Source organism: Thalassophryne amazonica, chromosome 1 (assembly GCF_902500255.1).
Source record: "Thalassophryne amazonica chromosome 1, fThaAma1.1, whole genome shotgun sequence".
In the NCBI taxonomy this organism is placed as follows: Eukaryota; Metazoa; Chordata; class Actinopteri; order Batrachoidiformes; family Batrachoididae; genus Thalassophryne; species Thalassophryne amazonica.
The window spans coordinates 80439349-80463963 of record NC_047103.1 but is presented as its reverse complement, the minus strand read 5'-3'; positions in this window follow the sequence as shown (position 1 = coordinate 80463963).

Sequence of the window (24615 nt, the reverse complement as noted above, 5' to 3'; positions counted from 1 at the left end):
AACTTTTAGGACAACCTGATAATAATGAATTACAATAGTCCAGCCTAGAGGAAATAAATGCATGAATTAGTTTTTCAGCACCACTCTGAGACAAGACCTTTCTAATTTTAGAGATATTGCGCAAATGCAAAAAAGCAGTCCTACATATTTGTTTAATATGCGCATTGAATGACATATCCTGATCAAAAATGACTCCAAGATTTCTCACAGTATTACTAGAGGTCAGGGTAATGCCATCCAGAGTAAGGATCTGGTTAGACACCATGTTTCTAAGCTTTGTGGGGCCAAGTACAGTAACTTCAGTTTTATCTGAGTTTAAAAGCAGGAAATTAGAGGTCATCCATGTCTTTATGTCTGTAAGACAATCCTGCAGTTTAGCTAATTGGTGTGTGTCCTGTGGCTTCATGGATAGATAAAGCTGGGTATCATCTGCGTAACAATGAAAATTTAAACAATGCCGTCTAATAATACTGCCTAAGAGAAACATGTATAAAGTGAATAAAATTGGTCCTAGCACCGAACCTTGAGGAACTCCATAATTAACCTTAGTCTGTGAAGAAGATTCCCCATTTACATGAACAAATTGTGCCTTTAATACCTATCGCATGCTGTAATCTCTGTAATAAAATGTTATGGTCAATAGTATCAAAAGCAGGACTGAGGTCTAACCGAACAAGCACAGAGATGAGTCCACTGTCTGAGGCCATAAGAAGATTATTTGTAACCTTCACTAATGCTGTTTCTGTACTATGGTGAATTCTAAAACCTGACTGAAACTCTTCAAATAGACCATTCCTCTGCAGATGATCAGTTAGCTGTTTTACAACTACCCTTTCAAGAATTTTTGGGAGAAAAGGAAGGTTGGAGATTGGCCTATAATTAGCTAAGATAGCTGGGTCAAGTGATGGCTTTTTAAGTAATGGTTTAATTACTGCCACCTTAAAAGCCTATTTAAGATCGAAGCATTAATTAATGGTAGGGCTTCCTTGAGCAGCCTGGTAGGAATGGGGTCTAATAGACATGTTGATGGTTTGGAGGAAGTAACTAATGAAAATAACTCAGACAGACAATTGGAGAGAAAGAGTCTAACCAAATACCGGCATCACTGAAAGCAGCCAAAGATAACGATGCGTCTTTGGGATGGTTATGAGTAATTTTTTCTCTAATAGTTAAAATTTTATTAGCAAAGAAAGTCATGAAGTCATTACTAGTTAAAATTAAAGGAATACTCGGCTCAATAGAGCTCTGACTCTTTGTCAGCCTGGCTACAGCGCTGAAAAGAAACCTGGGGTTGTTCTTATTTTCTTCAATTAGTGATGAGTAGTAAGATGTCCTAGCTTTACGGAGGGCTTTTTTATAGAGCTCACATACGTGTGTTTTATATATATATATATATATATATATATATATATATACACACACACACATACATACACACATATACACATATACAGTGGTCCCTCGCTATAACGCGGTTCACCTTTCGCGGCCTTGCTGTTTCGTGGATTTTTTTTAGTCCAATTTTGCATGCTTTTTTTTACAGTGCATTGTGTTCCGCGGCCTCATCAAGCAGCCGGTCGCGACACCGCGAAGGGAGAGCACGCGCATTGTGTTCTGCTTGTCTGTTTATAAGAATCTTCTCGCCCAGAAGAAAAAAGAGCGCCAACAACTACCCATAACTGTGTTCTACACTCGGAAAAAGACACCTGCAGCGAGGTGTGAGTCAGTGGAAAACGATGTGACAGCACAGCGGCGCCAGGACGAAGAGGCGCGATCAGAGGAACTCTGAAATACTGGTCAGTCACTATTAATAATTTCTTATGTGTCCAACCTCATACATTGATCGTTAAAGTTAAATTCGTTAGTTCTAAAAGCCATCATAATTATTTATAGGAAAACGTTCTATTTGTATTTCTCAAACAAATGTTTTGGCCTGAAAACAGGTTGGTCTTATTTTTCTACTAAGGTTTGAACTTTTGAGTGTGTTTACACACGAGAGAAAAGTGAGAAAAGTGAGAAAATGTTCATGCCTGATTGAGAAAAGTGTATAAAGTGTGTAGTGAGGGGTTTTACAGCCTTAAAACGTCTATAATAATTGTAAAAAATAACGCTGGCCACTTCGCGGATTTCACCTATCGCGGGCTATTTTTAGAACGTAACTCCCGCGATAAACGAGGGACCACTGTACATACAAACCCATGTACGTACCTATATACATATATATGTATACATATATACAAGGGGTGCACATAACTGGTACTCATGGTGCTTGTGCATGCTAAAAATAAATGATGCATAGCAGAAAACACAAGGGAAGAGCTTCATAAGAGGAAAGCAATGACAGATTGCAGGAAAAGTGGTTCCCTTTGCTGTGCATCAATGATGTTTAGCACACATACCTATACACATACAGATATGCATATATATAAACATGATTGGGATTGAAGGGAGATAGGAGCATCTTTTTTACAATATGTGAAATGGAGTTTAGATGTGGTAAGGTGACATTAGTGCTGGGATTTGTAAATGAGTTGTTATTGCACGATATGTGGACATATTAATAATATTGCACATGATTTGTGGACATATTATTGCATGTGGTTATTTCACAGTGTTATTGTACAGCCTGACAGCAGCAGGGAGGAACGACCTGCGGTATCGTTCCTTCTTGCACTGAGGGAGCCTCAGTCTGTCACTGAGTCACATGTGCAGGATTTCCATCGAATAAATATATGTAGCCTCAACTCAAAAAAGCACATCCATGCAAGATAACTATTTAATTCAGTTGGGGCTTCATATATTTATTTGATGGAAAGCCAATCCAGTGAGTCAGTTTTTTTAGTCTACAAACACAACATATATAATATAATAATGATAGATAGATAGATAGATAGATAGATAGATAGATAGATAGATAGGTAGGTAGGTAGGTAGGTAGGTAGGTAGGTAGGTAGGTAGGTAGATAGGTAGATAGGTAGATAGGTAGATAGGTAGATAGATAGATAGATAGATAGATAGATAGATAGATAGATAGATAGATAGATAGATAGATAGGTAGGTAGGTAGGTAGGTAGGTAGGTAGGTAGGTAGGTAGGTAGGTAGGTAGGTAGATAGATAGATAGATAGATAGATAGATAGATAGATAGATAGATAGATAGATAGATAGATAGATAGATAGATAGATAGATATGTTCGAGACACTGCAGGTTTTCCTTGCAACCAATCACCTCAGCAGGTGGGTTGCTGATGAGCGTCTCCCTTGAACATAACCACCTGGTTGTCAATGAAATCACCTGCTGAAACACCTGAACATTAATGAAATCACCTGCTGAGGTGACTGGTAGCAAGGAAAACCTGCAGTGCTTCGGCCCTTCATGGCACATGATTGCCCACCCCTGGATAGCCTTTCCATCATTTACCTGTATTTTGGCATGCTTGGTGCCAGAAAGTTATGTTGGATCCAAAGGGATCCAAAAAGGCTAGGACCAAAAGTTATATTGGATCGGTTCCCACTGACCAATAGCATTAGAGCTTACTGCCAACAGCTAGCCAATCAGAGCGCGGCATACAATTATTCATGAGATGACATCACTAATGATGTAGCGGAGGTCAGGACCATCAGGACTTGTTGACAGACACTGGCTGAAAAAATGGCAACAAAAATGTCAAGAACAGCGAGGTTTGCTGAGTTCACAGAGGATGAACTGGTGGAAATATCGAACTCCAAGGATGCCAGAAACACTAAAAAGGTAGACAAGCATGCTACTGACATTTTAGAAGCATTCATATGCTGTTCACAACAAAATTAATTGATCTAATTTACTTGACTCTTTGTTGTTTGCTTAATTTAGGAGGGGGGTGGAGAACAAAACAAATGATGGATGGCAAGTCGTCCAACATAGGGAAATATTGGATGAAGAAAAGTTATATTGGATGAGGCGTAGCCGAGTCCAATATAACTTTTCTTCATCCAATTATATATGGTGAAACTTGCATCCAAATCTGTGCAGTAGTTTTGACGAAATCCTGCCAACAGACAGACAGACAAATAAATAATTAAACGCCAATGATTTTATTACGTCCTTGTTGGACAAAATAATAAACTGAATCAAATATTTTTAACCAAATGTTTGCTCAGTAACCTTTTCAGCAATGATTCAAACTTTAAAGGTATACAGTAGTTGTTTGTTTATAGGGAAAAGAGAGTGAAAAGTAAAGTACTGAATGACGCACAATTCCCTCTGAGGGTTTTCAGAACAAACAGACACACACACACATACACACGCAAAATAATATACAACAAAAATACTGGTAAAATAATTAAATTTGACAAAGAAAAAACATCCATTCACAGTTTTTAAAAAAAAGCAACATTTAAATCACTTTTTTACCATGTTGTCATTTTGTTGAAATAAAATGGTAAATGTGTGCATTAGAGACCCTTCAGAGTTCCCTGTGGGAACAAAAGCATTTAGGTTTTGTCAGTTCGGCTGCATTGTGTCTTTGTGACCGACATGAGCCTGTGTTGGTTTGAGCGTTTGACAGACACTGGTTTCACATTCCACTCTAACCCGACTACTCTCCACTGAATACACAATGATTTAACAGGGGAAGTGTGAGGTGGACCAGCCTCGGGCGACAGGCCTCCATCGCAGCAGCTGTGGGTGCAGATATAAGGTGACAGTAATCAATACTGATTATTAAAGTGGGAACACCATCTCTAGTCTGTGATTAATCTTCATTCTCTGTGTTTACAGAGCCTCTGCTGGCCCGTTCGCCTCAGAGGGGGAGCGCTCCCCATTATCGGTCCCCAGAGACAGGAGAGACAAAACACTGTCACCATTAAAGAGACACACCGTCACTGTGGAAGGAGGCACAGCCAAATATAGTTCATACAGGACTGTGTGCTTACCTATTGGTTTTGGACAGCACAGGATGTCAACAGTGAGACAAGACAGCAATCAGAGGGCCTGCAACCTGTCCAGCTGCAAATTATGTCAAAAATGCAAAGAGCATGACGTGTTCTACACACCAACAACATGATGCCACATTTCCACTTACCCTAGTCGTATAATAGTAGCGCTCAAATGTTCACAGAGGAGATTTTCCTGGGTCCACAAGTCTGGAGTGGATCTAAGTTGAAATCATCCCATAGAACTATATGCACAAATTTACTTCTACAATTGGAACCTGTCATGATGTGAGATTTTGTCATGTTGTTTGTTTTATTTTGTGGTCTGATTTGCTATTTTTTTCTGTTCAATTGTTTTCTTGTATGTTGATTCTCTTGCTGGGTTTTTTCCTGCTTGGGTCTGTCTGTCCCTATCTCTCTTGTCTGTCTCCTGGTTCTTGGTAGTGGACGTTTTACACTCTCTAGCCACACCCTCGTTCTGGTACTTTCCACGCACACCTGTTCCTAATTTCCAGCTCATCACCTGGGTGTTTTTAAGGTTTACTGTTTGCTCTGTTCCCTCACCAGATTGCTGCGCCTTCTGTCCAGCTCTGTTTCTTATATTACCTCGTCCTGTTTGCCTCACGTGTGTATGGCCTGTGTACCCGACCACGCCTAAGCCTGATGTTAGTTGTATTTTTGCTCTTGTTGGACTGCCTTCTCATGTACCGGACCCCGTTTGCTGTTTCAGTAAAGTGTTTTTACATACAGAGCTACCTGTCTGAGTCCTGCATTTGTGTCCAACTGTTTCTGACTACCAAGCCTGATAGGAACCCAAGGTTTTTAGTACTGCAGTCCAAAATATCCTGAATCTAATGGTCCTTAACAGAACCAGAACTCATCTACAAGCAGTGAACATTAAAAGAGAAGCAAGAAAGTGTATGAAATTATCTTGATACTGACTCTTAATGGCTGGTTCACACGGCAAGATAATTAGGTCGATATTGGACCTGATCTTCCTCTTCCGACAATGTTAAGGACACCCAGACAATTGTGATGATGCTAAAGATAATCTTATCAGATATTCCTGCCGTGTGTGGTGTGTTAAGAGTGCTATAGTCTGCTAGGAAGGACATCATGACCGCTCTGATCGCAAATTGGGGATATCCAACATGTTGGATTGTCTTGGCCCGATATCGCAGAGTGTGTGGTGTCTCACAAGGCGGCGAACGCATGGAGCAAAATCTAAAATCAAAACAGCTGTTCTGACGTACCAGAAAGTCCAGTGGTCATGCTGTCTCCACTCCTTTAAAGAACACCTTTTCTTTTTCTTTTTGTATCGTTTTTTTCCCTCTGTTTTAAATAGTCCACAAACTATCTCCATCTGTTGACTCTGAAGTCATATTTAATCTTGAGAGATTTTGCAAGATTTCCTGTCTGACATGGGAATGTTTGTGTGTGAAATCTGTTCGTGTGTGGTGTGTTGTCTTTACCGTGTGGCTGCACAACACATACTGTATGACCAAACCTGTTAGATCTGTGGTTTTGTATCTCCATGTGTGTGGTCTCTCAGGTTTTGGAAACCTACAGATAATTTTAAAATCTCGCTGTGTGAACCAGGCATTACTCATCAACTTAAGGAAACAAGAAAATGTTCATAACTGCATATGATGGAGACAGTTCTTCCAAGGACATACACCCTGAGTACACATTTTGTGTTATCTCTCCATCCTGTTGGAGGTGTGCACACAAATTCTGTGATTCATACACAGACACCAAGCACCTACAGGTCCTTAAACATACAGAGAACAGGGAGTTCCTGGTGACGTCACCAGCACCCAGACCTCAACTCCCATTCCACTATCTTCAGGGACAAACAGATGTAAGTACAATGTGAACATGGTACAAAGGAAGTATTATTCTGAGTTACTGAATGCTGCAGAAAATGTCATAAAAAGTGGAAAGTGACAAACTATATTGCTCATTATTTGATAGACAAAGCTGAAATTAACCAAAACTCATCAACAGCCCTATACACTGTTGAGGAAATGAAGACTTACAAAGACGTGGGCGCTTTGTTTCTGATGAGATCAGAGACGTGGCATTTATAGTCATCATTTGTGTCCATCTTATTAGAAAAAGTGTTAATATAAACTATAATTATTTTATTTACATCCATCAATCCATCCATCCATTTTCTATACCCTCTTACAATTGAGGGTCACAGGGGGCTGGAGCCTCTCCCAGCAGTCATAGGGCATGACATGAGGTACACCCTGGACAGGACACCACTCACAGGGCCACATACAAACAAACACATACACACCCACACGCACAACTATGGCCTGGCTAATGTGTTATCTGGTCCTCTCCCCTCCCGGGGTACTGATGAGGCCTTTAGCAGGCTGACATCATTAAATAGGTGGCTGGCACAGTTTTGTAGACAGCAATGCTTTAGCTTTATTGATAACTGGCCTTTATTCTGGGGCCGCCGTGGCTTGCTGATGCCGGACGGCCTCCACCCTACTGGGGAAGGTGCCGCCATCTTGTCTGCGAACATAGATAGTGCTCTACAGGGAGGGTAACATTAGGAATCTACAGCAGGCCATGGAGCAGGTGATTAGAGACCCTGCGAGGCTTATGACAAATGTGGATGTGGAATCCATTAGCTTAGCGGGGAATTTAGTGGAGAAAATCTACTATGGTGATAGTGCAGTTTATTTGCCAGGGAGGCAATTTCAACAAGTTGAGACTGTGGCCTGCTTCCGTAGTCGTGTCCATAAAAATCATAGAGGGATATGCTTTCCAAACTTAATACCCATTACTATATTGGATGATGTTGAAACTGAGGATGGCCCAGTGGTTATTCCAGCAATAGCAAAGATTTCATGTCTGCTACCTACAACGTGCGTGGAATGTCTCAAACCTAAACCTACTTCTAGGCATCTTATATATGCTACTCTGGAACCACCCCTAAACCCAAACAGTTCAACTGTCAACCCCACTGAGGTCCTTAGACTGGGTATCATTAACATAAGATCACTGTCCTCAAAATCATTGTTGATCAATGATCTAATTATTGATCATCACTTAGATATGACTGAGCTATGTGAAACCTGGCTTAAACCTACAACTGTCCTCCCCTTAAATGAGGCCTGCTCACCAGCATATACATTTAGTCACGTCCCTCGTGATGCGAAGCAAGGGGGGGGGTGGTGCTCTTATTTATAAATCTAGGTTTAGCTTATTAGCAGTTGGGGGTTACAAATATAACTCGTTTGAGCATCTGATTCTCCACTCTGCTCAGGATATTACACATTGCCAAGGTCAGGAGAATAAAAATCAGTCATATTACTTTGTCACTGTATATAGGACTCCTGGCCAATATTCTGAATTCTTAGATGATTTTGGTGCGTTCATCTCTAACTTTTCAACTAGTGTAGATAACATTCTGATCATTGGTGACTTTAACATTCATATAAATAAGCCTTCTGATCCCCGCTGCAAATCATTTATGGAAATCGTGGATGCATTAGGATTTCGGCAGTGCATTCGGGATTCGACGCACATTAGTGGAAATACCCTGGATCTGGTTCTCGCACGTGGTATTGCTGTCATGAATATTTATATCATGCCTCTTACATCAGTGGTGTCTGATCACTCACTTATTAAGTTTACAGTTTCGCTGCTGTGTTTAGTGGAACAGCAACCTTATATATCATTACGGCGATGCATCAACTCCTCAAATAAGACTGAACTCGAAACTAGACTGCCTGATGTTGTATCACTTCCTGTTCTGGAGCACAGCGGTGTTTTGCTGTATCTGTTAGCTGTTTAATCTGCGCAGTTACATTGATCTAGTAAACTAGATAATGATTTGTTTCACAGTGTAATCTTCACGTGCCTTAACTAAAGCACTCCCTCTGCTGAATCACCTCTAAATTATTTACACATTATTCACTTTGTGTGTTTTTAGGAATCCGCTAGCTTAGCGCAGCTACTAGCTCTTAGCTGGTTTAGCATGGCGGCTTCTCCTGTCTCTCTCGCACTTTTCTGCTCTGGGTGTGAAATGTTTAGTTATTCCTCCGCCTCCTTTAGCAGTAATGGTACTTGTAATAAGTGTAGCTTATTCGTAGCTTTGGAGGCCAAGCTGGGCGAATTGGAAACTCAGCTCCGCACCTTGAAAATCCTACAGCTAGCCAGGCCCCTGTAGTCGGTGCGGACCAAGGTAGCTTAGCCGCCGTTAGTTCCCCTCCAGCAGATCCTGAGCAGCCGGGAAAGCAGGCCGACTGGGTGACTGTGAGGAGGAAGCGTAGTCCTGAACAGAAGCCCCATGTACACCGCCAACCCGTTCACATCTCTAACCGTTTTTCCCCACTCGGCGACACACCTGCCGAGGAACAAACTCTGGTTATTGGCGACTCTGTTTTGAGAAATATGAAGTTAGTGACACCAGCAACCATAGTCAATTGTCTTCCGGGGGCCAGAGCAGGCGACATTGAAGGAAATTTGAAACTGCTGGCTAAGGCTAAGTGTAAATTTGGTAAGATTGTAATTCACGTCTGCAGTAATGACACCCGGTTACGCCAATCGGAGGTCACTAAAATTAATATTGAATCGGTGTGTAACTTTGCAAAAACAATGTCGGACTCTGTAGTTTTCTCTGGGCCCCTCCCCAATCGGACCGGGAGTGACATGTTTAGCCACATGTTCTCCTTGAATTGCTGGCTGTCTGAGTGGTGTCCAAAAAATGAGGTGGGCTTCATAGATAATTGGCAAAGCTTCTGGGGAAAACCTGGTCTTGTTAGGAGAGACGGCATCCATCCATCCCACTTTGGATGGAGCAGCTCTCATTTCTAGAAATCTGTCCAATTTTCTTAAACCCTCCAAACCGTGACTATCCAGGGTTGGGACCAGGAAGCAGAGTTGTAGTCTTACACACCTCTCTGCAGCTTCTCTCCCCCTGCCATCCCCTCATTACACCATCCCCGTAGAGACGGTGCCTGCTCCCAGACCACCAATAACCAGCAAAAATCTATTTAAGCATAAAATTCAAAAAGAAAAAATAATATAGCACCTTCAACTGCACCACAGACTAAAACAGTTAAATGTGGTCTATTAAACATTAGGTCTCTCTCTTCTAAGTCCCTGTTAGTAAATGATATAATAATTGATCAACATATTGATTTATTCTGCCTTACAGAAACCTGGTTACAGCAGGATGAATATGTTAGTTTAAATGAGTCAACACCCCCGAGTCACACTAACTGTCAGAATGCTCGAAGCACGGGCCGAGGTAGAGGATTAGCAGCAATCTTCCACTCCAGCTTATAATTAATCAAAAACCCATACAGAACTTTAATTCATTTGAAAGCTTGACTCTTAGTCTTGTCCATACAAATTGGAAGTCCCAAAAAACAGTTTTATTTGTTGTTATCTATCATCCACCTGGTCGTTACTGTGAGTTTTTTTCGGACCTTTTGTCTGACTTAGTGCTTAGCTCAGATAAGATAATTATAGTGGGCGATTTTAACATCCACACAGATGCTGAGAATGACAGCCTCAACACTGCATTTCATCTATTGTTAGACTCGATTGGCTTTGCTCAAAATGTAAATAAGTCCACCCACCACTTTAATCATACCTTAGATCTTGTTCTGACTTATGGTATGGAAATTGAAGACTTAACAGTATTCCCTGAAAACCCCCTTCTGTCTGATCATTTCTTAATAACATTTACATTTACTCTGATGGACTACCCAGCAGTGGGGAATAAGTTTCATTACAGTAGAAGTCTTTCAGAAAGCGCTGTAACTAGGTTTAAGGATATGATTCCTTCTTTATGTTCTCCAATGCCATATACCAACACAGGGCAGAGTAGCTACCTAAACTCTGTGAGTGAGATAGATTATCTCGTCAATAGTTTTATATCCTCATTGAGGACAACTTTGGATGCTATAGCTCCTCTGAAAAAGAGAGCCTTAAATCAGAAGTACCTGACTCCGTTGTTGTGTGGGCCGCTGAAGAGGAGGTACTGCTGGCCCACCATTCAGAGGGCGCCCTGCCTGGAGTGCGGACTTCAGGCACGAGAGGGGGTTGCCGCCTCACAGGACAGCAGAGAGTGACAGCTGTCACTCATTAACTCCTGACAGCTGTCACCAATCATCAACTCATCAACCACTCCATATAAGCTGGAAGACATCTCCACCCAGCTGCCGAGATATCGTTTGCCTTTGGAGGTATATTCTCAGCCGTATTCAGTAGGTGCTACTGTACTCGTTATTGTGTTCCTGTTTTGGAGGTGGAGGTGTCTTACCACCATTAAGGAACTGTCGCTGCTTGTATTTGCTGGGTGTACACACACCCACACATAACTGTTTCTGCTTCCTGCCAGCAGTACCAGATCCGACAGCCAGAGACGGTGGCCACCTGGGGACTCGAAAGTTGGCGGCTCCAGTATTCTCCGGGTTCGGTGGCAGTGGAAATCGTGTGGGATCCGGCTCTTCTCTGGATGGACGTCTTCTATCCTCGAGCCTGCCCACACGTCACATTAGTACATTTGACTCTGTCCAAATTCTGTATTTGTCTGTATTTCGTTGTGCATGCTTCACAACAGTAAAGTGTTGTATTTTTGGCTCATCTATTGTCCGTTCATTTACGCCCCCTGTTGTGGGTCCGTGTCATTACACTTTCACAACAGGATATCTCAGCCAACGTCATGGATCCCGAGGGGCGTTAACCATCTGTTGGACAGCCAATGGAAGAGCAGGATGCACAGGCGTCTGCAGAGGGCGTGATCGGTGAGTTGCAGCAAATCCTTTCCGCCTTTACTGCTCGGTTGGATTTAATGACTGAGCAAAATGTCATCCTCAACCATAGGATGAAGGCTCTCACCGCGCAGGTGGAAGCGCGCGCTCAGGGCGCGGCTGCAGCTTCTCCTCCTGTTGACCTGGTGCCGAATATAGACGTTCCACTGGTCGTCCAACGAACCCCCCCCACCATCCCCTGAAGCTTACATAAGTCCCCCGGAGCCGTACAGAGGTTGTGTGGAGACGTGCGCTGACTTCTTAATGCAGTGTTCGCTCGTCTTTGCACAGCGTCCCGTAATGTACGCTTCAGATGCCAGTAGGGTGGCTTATGTCATTAATTTGCTTCGAGGTGAGGCACGCGCTTGGGTTACAGCGCTTTGGGAGCAGAATTTATGGCTCCTTACCACTTACACTGGGTTTGTGAGGGCGTTCAGAACGGTTTTTGATCACCCTAACAGAGGCGAAACCGCGTCGACAGTGCTGCTGTCTATGAGACAGGGACGTCGGAGCGCAGCTGAGTATGCAGTCGACTTCCGCATTGCGGCTGCGAGGTCCGGCTGGAATACGGCTGCGCTCCGCGCCGCCTTCATAAACGGACTGTCATCGGTCCTGAAGGAGCACCTGGTGGCTAAGGATGAGCCGCGGGATTTGGACAGTCTAATCGATCTAGTTATACATTTGGACAATCGATTAGCGGAACGCCGTCGGGAGCGAGACGAAGGACATGGCCGGGAACGCGTCGTCCCTCTCCCTTCTGGTTCCGACAAGGTTCCGCCCTCCCCAGGCTCCACAGCCTCTGCGCTCCGTGTGGCAACAGCTCCCCCTGCTGACGAGCAGGGCCAGATTAAGATCATCTTACAGACAGAGGAGACTGACCCGTGGGGAGTGCTTTTTCTGCGGCTCAAATGAGCATCAGCAGAGAGACTGCCCCAAACGGTTAAACACAAAGGCCCGCCCTTAGAGACTGGGTTAAGGGTGGGTCCAGACATTCACGTGGGATGTACATGTATTTCCACACCTCTCCCAGTCACAATCCTGAGCGGGGATTTAACCCTTCAAGCCCCAGCACTGGTGGACACGGGGTCAGAAGGGAATCTGCTGGACAGCAGATGGGCAAGGGAGGTAGGGCTCCCTCTGGTGGCGCTTCCTTCACCTTTGAAGGTATGGGCACTAGATGGCACCCTTCTCCCTTTAATCACACACAAGACACAACCAGTAGTTCTGGGGGTGTCTGGGAATCATCGGGAAGAGATAGAGTTATATGTGAATCCTTCTACTTCCCGCGTGATTTTGGGCTTCCCGTCGATGGTAAAACACAATCCCCAGATTGATTGGCCATCTGGGGTTGTGGCTCAGTGGAGTGAAACCTGCCACCGGGAGTGTTTAGGATCCTCGGTTCCTCCCGGTTTAAGTGCTAGTGAGGAGGTTATAGTTCCCCCCAATCTGACGGTGGTGCCGGTTGAGTACCACGATCTTGCTGACGTTTTCAGCAAAGATCTGGCTCTCACCCTTCCCCCCAACCGTCCATACGATTGTGCCATTGATTTGATTCCGGGCGTTGAGTACCCGTCCAGCAGGCTGTACAACCTCTGACGTCTGGAGCGCGAATCAATGGAGACCTACATCTGGGACTCATTAGCTGCCGGGCTGATCCGGAACTCCACCTCCCCGATGGGTGCAGGTTTCTTTTTTGTGGGCAAGAAAGACGGCGGACTCCGTCCATGCATTGATTACAGAGGGCTGAACGAGATCACGGTTCGCAACCGATACCCGTTACCTCTGTTGGATTCAGTGTTCACGCCCTTGCATGGAGCCCAAATTTTCACAAAACTTGATCTTAGGAATACGTACCACCTGGTTCGGATCCGGAAGGGAGACGAATGGAAGACGGCATTTAACACCCCGTTAGGTCACTTTGAGTACCTGGTCATGCCGTTCGGCCTCACTAACACCCCCGCAACGTTCCAAGCTTTGGTAAATGACATCTTGCGGAACGTCCTGCATCAATTTGTCTTCGTATATCTGGACGATATACTCATCTTCTCCCCGGACCCTGAGACTCATGTCCAGCATGTACGTCAGGTCCTGCAACAGTTGTTGGAGAACCGGCTGTTTGTGAAGGGCGAGAAGTGTGAGTTCCACCGTACTTCTTTGTCCTTCCTAGGGTTTATTATCTCCTCCAGCTCCGTCGCCCCTGATCCGGCCAAGGTTGCAGCGGTGAGAGACTGGCCCCAACCGACAAGCCGTAGGAAACTACAACAGTTCCTCGGTTTTGCAAATTTTTACCGGAGGTTCATTAAGGGCTACAGTCAGGTAGTTAGCCCCCTGACAGCCCTGACCTCCCCAAAAGTCCCCTTCACCTGGTCGGATCAGTGCGAAGCCGCGTTTAGGGAGTTGAAACATCGGTTCTCCCGATCCTTGCCGCCAGTTTGTGGTTGAAGTGGATGCCTCTGACTCAGGGATAGGAGCCGTGCTGTCCCAGAGCGGGGAGGTCCTCCACCCTTGTGCCTATTTTTCTCACAGGTTGACCCCGGCAGAGCGGAACTATGACGTGGGCAATCGGGAACGTCTTGCGGTGAAGGAGGCTCTTGAGGAGTGGAGACACCTGTTGGAGGGAGCTTCGGAGCCGTTCACGGTTTTCACGGACCATCGGAACCTGGAGTATATCAGGACCGCCAAGCAGCTGAACATCAGGCAAGCCCGCTGGTCACTGTTCTTCGGGCGTTTTGACTTCAAGATCACCTATCGCCCCAGGACCAAGAATCAGAGGTTGGACGCCTTGTCCTGGGTACAGGAAGACGAAGTCAAAACAGAGCTGTCGGATCCACCGGAATCCATCATACCTGAGTCCACTATCGTGGCCACCCTCACCTGGGACATGGAGAAGACCATCCGGGAGGCCCTGGCACGAAGCCCGGACCCAGGCACAGGTCCGAAGAACCGCTTATACGTCCCACCAGAGGCCAGAGCTGCAGTTCTGAACTTCTGTCACGGTTCCAAGCTCTGCTGTCACCCAAGGGTGTGAAGAACCGTTGCAGTGGTCCGGCAGCGCTTCTGGTGGGCGTCCATGCAAGCCGACGTCTGGGAGTATATCCAGGCCTGCACCACCTGCGCCAGGGGCAAGGCCGACCATTCGAAGGCCCAAGGTCTGTTGCAACCGCTCCCGGTGCCTCATCGCCCCTGGTCCCACATCGGCCTGGATTTTGTCACGGGCCTCCCGCCGTCCCAGGGCATGATGACCATCTTCACGGTAGTGGACCGTTTCTCCAAGGCGGCCCACTTCGTGGCCCTCCCGAAGCTCTCGACTGCAAACCTCCTGGTTCAACATGTCGTGCGTCTGCATGGGATACCAACAGACATTGTCTCGGATCGTGGTCCTCAGTTCTCCTCCCAGGTCTGGAGGAGCTTCTGCAGAGAACTGGGGGCCACCGTGAGCCTCTCGTCCGGGTATCACCCACAGACGAACGGACAGGCAGAGCGGGCCAACCAGGTACTGGAACAGGTCCTCCGCTGTGTTACATCTGCGCACCCGACGGCCTGGAGCAACCACCTGGCCTGGATCGAGTACGCACATAACAGCCAGGTGTCCTCTGCCACCGGCCTCTCCCCATTTGAGGTGTGTTTGGGGTACCAGCCCCCATTGTTTCCAGTGGTGGAGGGAGAGGTCGGTGTGCCCTCAGTCCAGGCCCACCTACGCAGATGCCGTCGGGTGTGGCGTTCCGCCCGTTCTGCCTTGTTGAAGGCCCGGACGAGGGCTAAGGCCCATGCAGACCGCCGGCGTTCCCCGGCACCTGCATACCAGCCCGGGCAGGAGGAGTGGTTATCCACGAAGGACATTCCTCTCCAAGTGAACTCCCCGAAACTGAAGGACAGGTACATAGGCCCCTTCACAATCCTCAAAGTCCTCAGTCCGGCCGCAGTGAAGCTCCGGCTCCCAGCTTCACTGCGGATCCACCCCGTGTTTCATGTTTCCAGGATCAAACCGCACCACACCTCACCCCTCTGTGCTCCCGGACCGGCGCCGCCTCCTGCCCGGATCATCGACGGGGAGCCCACGTGGACAGTACGCCGGCTCCTGGACGCCTGTCGTATGGGCCGGGGGTTCCAGTATTTGGTGGACTGGGAGGGGTACAGACCCGAAGAACGCTCCTGGGTGAAGAGGAGCTTCATCCTGGACCCGGGCCCCTGGCCGACTTCTACAACCGACACCCCGACAAGCCTGGTCGGGCGCCAGGGTCCTGTTGTGTGGGCCGCTGAAGAGGAGGTACTGCTGGCCCACCATTCAGAGGGCGCCCTGCCTGGAGTGCGGGCTTCAGGCACGAGAGGGCACTGCCGCCTCACAGGACAGCCGAGAGTGACAGCTGTCACTCATTAACTCCTGACAGCTGTCACCAATCATCAACTCATCAACCACTCCATATAAGCTGGAAGACATCTCCACCCCGCTGCCGAGATATCGTTTGCCTTTGGAGGTATATTCTCAGCTGTATTCAGTAGGTGCTACTGTACTCGTTATTGTGTTCCTGTTTTGGAGGTGGAGGTGTCTTACCCACCATTAAGGAACTGTCGCTGCTTGTATTTGCTGGGTGTACACACACCCACACATAACTGTTTCTGCTTCCTGCCAGCAGTATCAGATCCGACAGCCGGAGACGGTGGCCACCTGGGGACTCGGAACTTGCCGGCTCCAGTATTCTCCGGGATCGGTGGCAGTGGAAATCGTGTGGGATCCGGCTCTTCTCTGGACGGACGTCTTCTATCCTCGAGCCTGCCCACACGTCACCTTAGTACATTTGACTCTGTCCAAATTCTGTATTTGTCTGTATTTCATTGTGCACACTTCACAACAGTAAAGTGTTGTATTTTTGGCTCATCTATTGTCCGTTCATTTACACCCCCTGTTGTGGGTCCGTGTCATTACACTTTCACAACATCCGTGGTATAACTCACAAACTTGCAGCTTAAAGCAGATAACCCGTAAGTTGGAGAGGAAATGGCGTCTCACTAATTTAGAAGATCTTCACTTAGCCTGGAAAAAGAGTCTGTTGCTCTATAAAAAAAAGCCCTCCGTAAAGCTAGGACATCTTACTACTCATCACTAATTGAAGAAAATAAGAACAACCCCAGGTTTCTTTTCAGCACTGTAGCCAGGCTGACAAAGAGTCAGAGCTCTATTGAGCTGAGTATTCCTTTAACTTTAACTAGTAATGACTTCATGACTTTCTTTGCTAATAAAATTTTAACTATTAGAGAAAAAATTACTCATAACCATCCTAAAGACATATTGTTGTCTTTGGCTTCTTTCAGTGATGCCGGTATTTGGTTAGACTCTTTCTCTTCGATTGTTCTGAGTTATTTTCATTAGTTACTTCCTCCAAACCATCAACATGTCTATTAGACCCCATTCCTACCAGGCTGCTCAAGGAAGCCCTACCATTAATTAATTCTTCGATCTTAAATATGATCAATCTATCTTTATTAGTTGGCTATGTACCACAGGCTTTTAAGGTGGCAGTAATTAAACCATTACTTAAAAAGCCATAAATTGACCCAGCTATCTTAGCTAATTATAGGCCAATCTCCAACCTTCCTTTTCTCTCAAAAATTCTTGAAAGGGTAGTTGTAAAACAGCTAACTGATCATCTGCAGAGGAATGATCTATTTGAAGAGTTTCAGTCAGGTTTCAGAATTCATCATAGTACAGAAACAGCATTAGTGAAGGTTACAAATGATCTTCTTATGGCCTCAGACAGTGGACTCATGTCTGTACTTGTTCTGTTAGATCTCAGTGCTGTTTTTGATACTGTTGACCATAAAATTTTATTACAGAGATTAGAGCATGCCATAGGTATTAAAGGCACTGCGCTGCGGTGGTTTGAATCATATTTATCTAATAGATTACAATTTGTTCATGTAAATGGGGAATCTTCTTCACAGATTAAGGTTAATTATGGAGTTCCACAAGGTTCTGTGCTAGGACCAATTTTATTCACTTTATACATGCTTCCCTTAGGCAGTATTATTAGACAGCATTGCTTAAATTTTCATTGTTACGCAGATGATACCCAGCTTTATCTATCCATGAAGCCAGAGGACACACACCAATTAGCTAAACTGCAGGATTGTTTTACAGACATAAAGACATGAATGACCTCTAATTTCCTGCTTTTAAACTCAGATAAAACTGAAGTTATTGTACTTGGCCCCACAAATCTTAGAAACATGGTGTCTAACCAGATCCTTACTCTGGAAGGCATTACCCTGACCTCTAGTAATACTGTGAGAAATCTTGGAGTCATTTTTGATCAGGATATGTCATTCAGTGCGCATATTATACAAATATGTAGGACTGCTTTTTTGCATTTGCGCAATATCTCTAAAATTAGAAAGGTCTTGTCTCAGAGTGATGCTAAAAAACTAATTCATGTATTTATTTCCTCTAGGCTGGACTATTGTAATTCATTATTATCAGGTTGTCCTAAAAGTTCCCTGAAAAGCCTTCAGTTAATTCAAAATGCTGCCGCTAGAGTACTGACAGGGACTAGAAAGAGAGAGCATATCTCACCCATATTGGCCTCTCTTCATTGGCCTCCTGTTAATTCTAGAATAGAATTTAAAATTCTTCTTCTTACTTATAAGGTTTTGAATAATCAGGTCCCATCTTATCTTAGGGACCTCATAGTACCATATCACCCCAATAGAGCGCTTCGCTCTCAGACTGCAGGCTTACTTGTAGTTCCTAGGGTTTGTAAGAGTAGAATGGGAGGCAGAGCCTTCAGCTTTCAGGCTCCTCTCCTCTGGAACCAGCTCCCAATTCGGATCAGGGAGACAGACACCCTCTCTACTTTTAAGATTAGGCTTAAAACTTTCCTTTTTGCTAAAGCTTATAGTTAGTGCTGGATCAGGTGACCCTGAACCATCCCTTAGTTATGCTGCTATAGACTTAGACTGCTGGGGGGTTCCCATGATGCACTGAGTGTTTCTTTCTCTTTTTGCTCTGTATGCACCACTCTGCATTTAATCATTAGTGATTGATCTCTGCTCCCCTCCACAGCATCTTTTTCCTGGTTCTCTCCCTCAGCCCCAACCAGTCCCAGCAGAAGACTGCCCCTCCCTGAGCCTGGTTCTGCTGGAGTATAGTATGAAGACAACCATGCAACTATTACTGGAGAGTATGCCACTTACCAATCCCAGTCATTTTAAAACTACACTATCCAATAGCCAACAGGACTCAAGCTCAAGAGACATCTGTAGATTACGGGCAAAACTCTATTATTTTTTAAAAGCTGTTTCATTTTATATTTTAACAATAAATGAACGGATCATTAAAAATGTCCATGAGTCAAAGTCAAAAGACATTTGCACAAGTAGAAGCTCTCCACTTATTGTGCTCAAATTCATATTTTAGAAATGACTCTGTCCTGATAACAACATTAAAAGCAATTACATATTTTGGGGAAATTACAAGTTGAAATGACCATTAAAAAATTCATCATGAGGTTTATGTCACAGAAATCCTACTTTACAATCACACTGCAGTCATTGTTAAATTATTTCCTGTTGCATTTATAATAAACATTTGTATTTATTTACAGTGTCTGTTTTTTTCTGGTTGAAATGAGATATAAATAATCTACCAGACTTAAATTTTTTTTTACAAATTTCCATATTATTTTGTCTAAAAATAAATGTCCGAGGTTCCTTATGTTAAACAAGAAATTATCTCATCTGAAATAACAGGTAGTTTTAATTTACAGATGAAAAGTTTCTAAAGAACCATTTATTGATTTACTTAGCTATTTTACAAGTGTTCTAAACTTTTTTTTTAACAGTAATCAGAAATTCTGAGGTAACAAACAACAACAAAAAACATTTCCAAGGATTTTTTCTTCAGAAAACTGCTCCATAAATGAGCAGTCCTGTGACACGTTTGTATTGTACAGATCAGTGGTTTCTGTACCAATCCATTTTGTAGAGATCAGTGTTTTCTACAACTAGTCTTCCGTGTTTTGGCCCGACGCGTCGTTCCTATTGCACCACGCAAAGGTACGTCATGGCTCAGAGCATCGAAAGTTGGATTGGGCTGAACTTTGACGCGTCAGCCTGCCGACAAGTGGCAATGCGCGCTCCCATCAGAAGCGTCGGTTTAGCTCGGCTTTTGACGCGGTGCTTCTGACGCATCTAAAAAGCAATGTGTCTCATTGAAAATAATGCTTTTTAGACCGTTTTTTGACGCATCTGACATATTCAGTGTGAAAGGCCCACTAGCTTAGTGAACAAATAAAAAAACTAGCTGTCGTAGGCTAGCCCACTTACCAGCATTGCAGACAGCGTCAGGTTTATCTCCTCCACTCAGGGTGCAAACTTCATCAATCGGCCCTGAAGCAGCAGGTGGATGTTTTCGAAAAAAATCTAAAACCAAGGCCTGTTTTCTTTTCATTTTTTGGGGTAATAATCACCACCGATACTTTCTCTAGCATTATTCTTGTTTGTGTGCAGCTTTCGCGCTGATTAGCTGGTAGCCCAGCCCCATCTATCTATGAGCCAATTAAAACTCTTATCTAGCAGGGGGGATGGGCATGGGACACATAAGGTGCACTCAGCAGTGATGGACGCCTGATAGCTGTCTTTTAAAGGGAGAAAATAAAATTACAGTCAATAAGCGCTCATTTTATTTACACCGTCACGTTCCCCGGGGCAATTTGAAGTGGGTAGACAGAAATTCCAGGTCGTTTTAGGTGAGTAGACAGCGTCTACCTGCGTTCCACGTAGACTACACCACTGGCTCCATCCAGAGATGGGAGTTGTATTTGTGTTGGCGAACCTCCTGTCCTGTGCGCCAATAGCATTTCTTGTATATTCGTCCATGAATTGTTCTGTGAATTGTTCTGTAATTTATGTTTGTAGCATGGCCCAAGCAGAGGGCCACCCCTTTGAGTCTTGAGGTTTCTTCCTCAGGGGGAGTTTTTCCTTACCACTGTTGCTCTGGGGGTTGGTAAGGTTAGACCTTACCTGTGTGAAGCGATTTGAGGCAACTCTGTTGTGATTTGGTGCTATATAAATTAAAATAAATTATGTGTGATATGTTCATTGTTACTCTCATCCAGTTTGTAAGAAGTTCCAGTCATTCATCAATACTGGATTTTTTTTTTTTTTATTTTCAGGTGCCAGTACTGGGCGAGTTCTTTAACCAAATGCTATTTCTGAAGCCCGTTGAGTGTTACACCAGAACCAGCAGAAAGGCTGATTCCCCCATTAAGTGTCCTTCAGATACTCCTAAAAACTCTTCTAATGCAGAGACTATAAATCCCATATGTCTGTTTCAAATTGAAGAGAGACTGCCCAGTAAAAACTGTTCAGTGAAATTTTCCCACTTCAAAATGTGTGAACATTCAGAGAAAACTAAGAACTGTAAAAGTCAATAAATGTGTCACTTTGAAGTGATTTCTAAAACAGGTGGACTCTCATCACAGGTTAAATAAAAGAGCCAAGGTGGGAAAAGAAGCCAAGTTTTATTGATTAATTTATTTACTTATTTATTTCACATCAGTAAGATGCATGTACAGTAGTTATGTTATTTTCCAGACTATAAGCCACACTGGAGTATTAGTTGTATCTGTCCAAAAATGCATCATGAAGAGGAAAAAACATATTTAATTCACACCAGTCTGTACGCCGTATTTATTTTTGAAACATGGTGCTACAGCTTCATGGAACAATAAGCAAAATTAATCTAATTGACTAATTATTCATTTCTACCAAAAGCGCTGCATCAGCAAGCAGAAGCTAACAGCCACCTTCGGCTCTGGAGTGTGAATCACAGTACCTCATTCAGTGCAGGGAAGCAGCTTGTCTCAATAAAGCAATATTTTTTTCACACATAAATGACTTTCTTATCTAAGTCGTATCATCTTCCGAAATAGCTGAAAAAACTTCCAATTTATAATATGGAAAAATGGCATATATGTGTTTCTTTGTTCTTCGAATGGAACCTTAGTTCCTGGGCTTTGGAAAAGCCTTGGTATGTACACATGTATCCTGTAAAATGCAGCGTACAAACAGACACACACACACACACACACACAGATAGATGTAGCCCATCATTTCCATTTTTTTAGCATGATAATTAAATTAAAACTAAATTAAAACAAAATTATTAAACTCCCTAAATTAAATGACAAACTTTCAAATCTGGGGAACTTTGATGCATCAGATCAATTGAAAGCATAAATTGGTTGCCTTGGTGATGGATTAGAAGCAGATGGAGTTGTCAGCGAAACAGACAGTTTCCACACCGATACGGTGCATCCGGAAAGTATTCACAGCGCTTCACTTTTTCCACATTTTGTTACGTTACAGCCTTATTCCAAAATGGAGTACATGCATTTTTTCCCCACAAAATTATACACACAACACCCCATAATGACAACATGAAAAAAGTTTTTTTTTTTGCAAATTTATTGAAATTTTTTTAAATATCACAAGTACTTACACGCTTTGCTCAATACTTTGTTGATGCACCGTTAGCAGCAATTACAGCCTCAAGTCTTCTTGAATATGATGCCACAAGCTTGGTGCACCTACCTTTGGACAGTTTTGCCCATTCCTCTTTGCAGCACCTCTCAAGCTCCATCAGGTTGGATGGGGAGCATCGGTGTACAGCAATTTTCAGACCTCTCAAGAGATGTTCAGGTCTGGGCTCTGGCTGGGCCACTCAAGGACAGGTTTTCATCCAGGATGTCTCTGTCCGTTGTTGCATTCATCTTTTCCTCAGTCCTGACTAGTCTCCCAGTTCCTGTCACTGAAAAACAACACCACATATGATGCCTGGCATTCACGCCAAAGAGGTCCATCTTTGTCACATCAGACCAGAGAATTTTGTTTCTCATGATGTAAGAGTGAGTCTTTCTGGTGCCTTTTGGCAAACTCCAGGTGGGCTGCCATTTGCCTTTTTACGAAGTGGCTTCCATCTGACCACTCTACCATACAGGCCTGACTGGTGGATTGCTGCAGAGATGGTTGTCCTTCTGGAAGGTTCTCCTCTCTCCACAGAGGAATACTGGAGCTCTGACAGAGTCCCTGGCATTCTTGGTCACCTCCCTGATTAAGGCCCTTCTACCCCAATCACTCAGTTTAGATGGGCGGCCAGCTCAAGGAAGAGTCCTGGTGGATCTGAACTTCTTCCATTTGCAGAAGATGGAGGTCACTGTGCTTATTGGGACCTTCAAAACAACAGAAATATTTCTGTAGCATTCCCAAGATTTGTGTTTCGAGACAACCCTGTCTCAGAGATCTACAGACAATTCCTTTTACTTCATGTTTGGTTTGTGCTCTGACATGCACTGTCAACTGTAGGACTTTATATGTAGACAGGTCTGTGCCTTTCCAAATCATGTCCAATCAAATGAGGTGGGCTCTATGATGTAGAAACAGCTCAAGGATGATCAGTGGAAACAGGATGCACATGAGCTCAGTTGTGAACTTCATGACAATGCTTGAATACTTATGTACATGTGATTTCTTTATTGTTGTTGTTTTTTTAAATAAATTAGCAAAAATCTAAAAAAATAAATAACTGTTATTATGGGTCTTGTGTGTAGAATTTGAATTTCATCCATTGAGAATAAGGCTGTAACATAATAAAATATGGAAAAATTACAGTGCTGTGAATACTTTCTGGATGAACCATATGTAATAAATCTGAGAAGTAAGGTAACTGCAATTGTTTCATGGGACTTCCATTCTAACATTGAAAGTCACACAGACATATCTCCACACGACAATACAGAAAGGATTTTGTATGAATTTACGTAGCTTGTGAAGAAAAGTGAAGGGGATGGCTAAGTGTGGTCTGCAGAGGATGGAGGAAGAGAAACAAAACATTTTCTGCATGTACATTTACTAAAACATCATTGGTCCACATAACCCTCCAGAAAGGATTGTGTATGAATGTTGTAGAATTCTTCATTCTCATTTGTGTGTTCTTGTGAACTTGTCACTTGAAATGAGCTTTTCAGTTTCATTAATTTCCAAAGCCTCGACCTGGTGGACACGAAGGCCAGCTTTGATCTATCTGGGCTTCTTGGTTTGTGAGATATCTAAAAAGGTGTGTTTTTGGAACATGTTTTCCTTGACCTTTGACCAAACCACTGCAAAATCTAATCACCTCTAGATATCTATCCAAGTCATATTGCTGCCAAGTTTGACAGAGATCTATCAACCTGTTTTTTAAGTTATCTTGTCCAAAGACACATACACACGCCACATCGCCGGTGTGTAGTGTAAAAAACAAAACAAAAACAGCATGTCACAAACGTTTGGAAAATTTACATCTCCTTACCTCAAAAGTAAAATTTTGATATTACCCTGTTGGGCTGTGGAGGGGAAAAATATAAAATGGATCCACATGTGCAGGAACACCAACGTTGTCTTTGAAGCTTCATTTTTTACTTCACTTTCAGTTCTGAATATTTCTTTTCTTTGAGGGATTTCCCTGAAAAAAGAAAAACAACAACAATCTGCCACAGGAGACTCAAACAACCTTCATGTTAAAGTGTATTTGCACGGGCGTGTGGGGCCAGCTCCTCTTTTCAACAGGAACTTCTGTAACCTTGGCAGCTGTGGCAGTTATTGTGCAACTAACAATTTATCATCCTTGCTCCGCTGCATTCCCAATCAAATCCAGATTAATGTTTAAAACAAAAACAAAACTAAAATCAAATTAGAGTCATTTAGGATATGGATTGTTTGGTTTGGGGGCATTTGTTCTACCAGGTCAATTAAAGTCAGAATCAATAATACAGTAATGAAACTTTGGCATCACGCAGACCAGAAAATCAAACGTGAGCGATGCAGCTGATTCCTGGTACCTAACGAACGTGTGTGGGCTCAGGTTGAATCTGTGAGCACAGATGT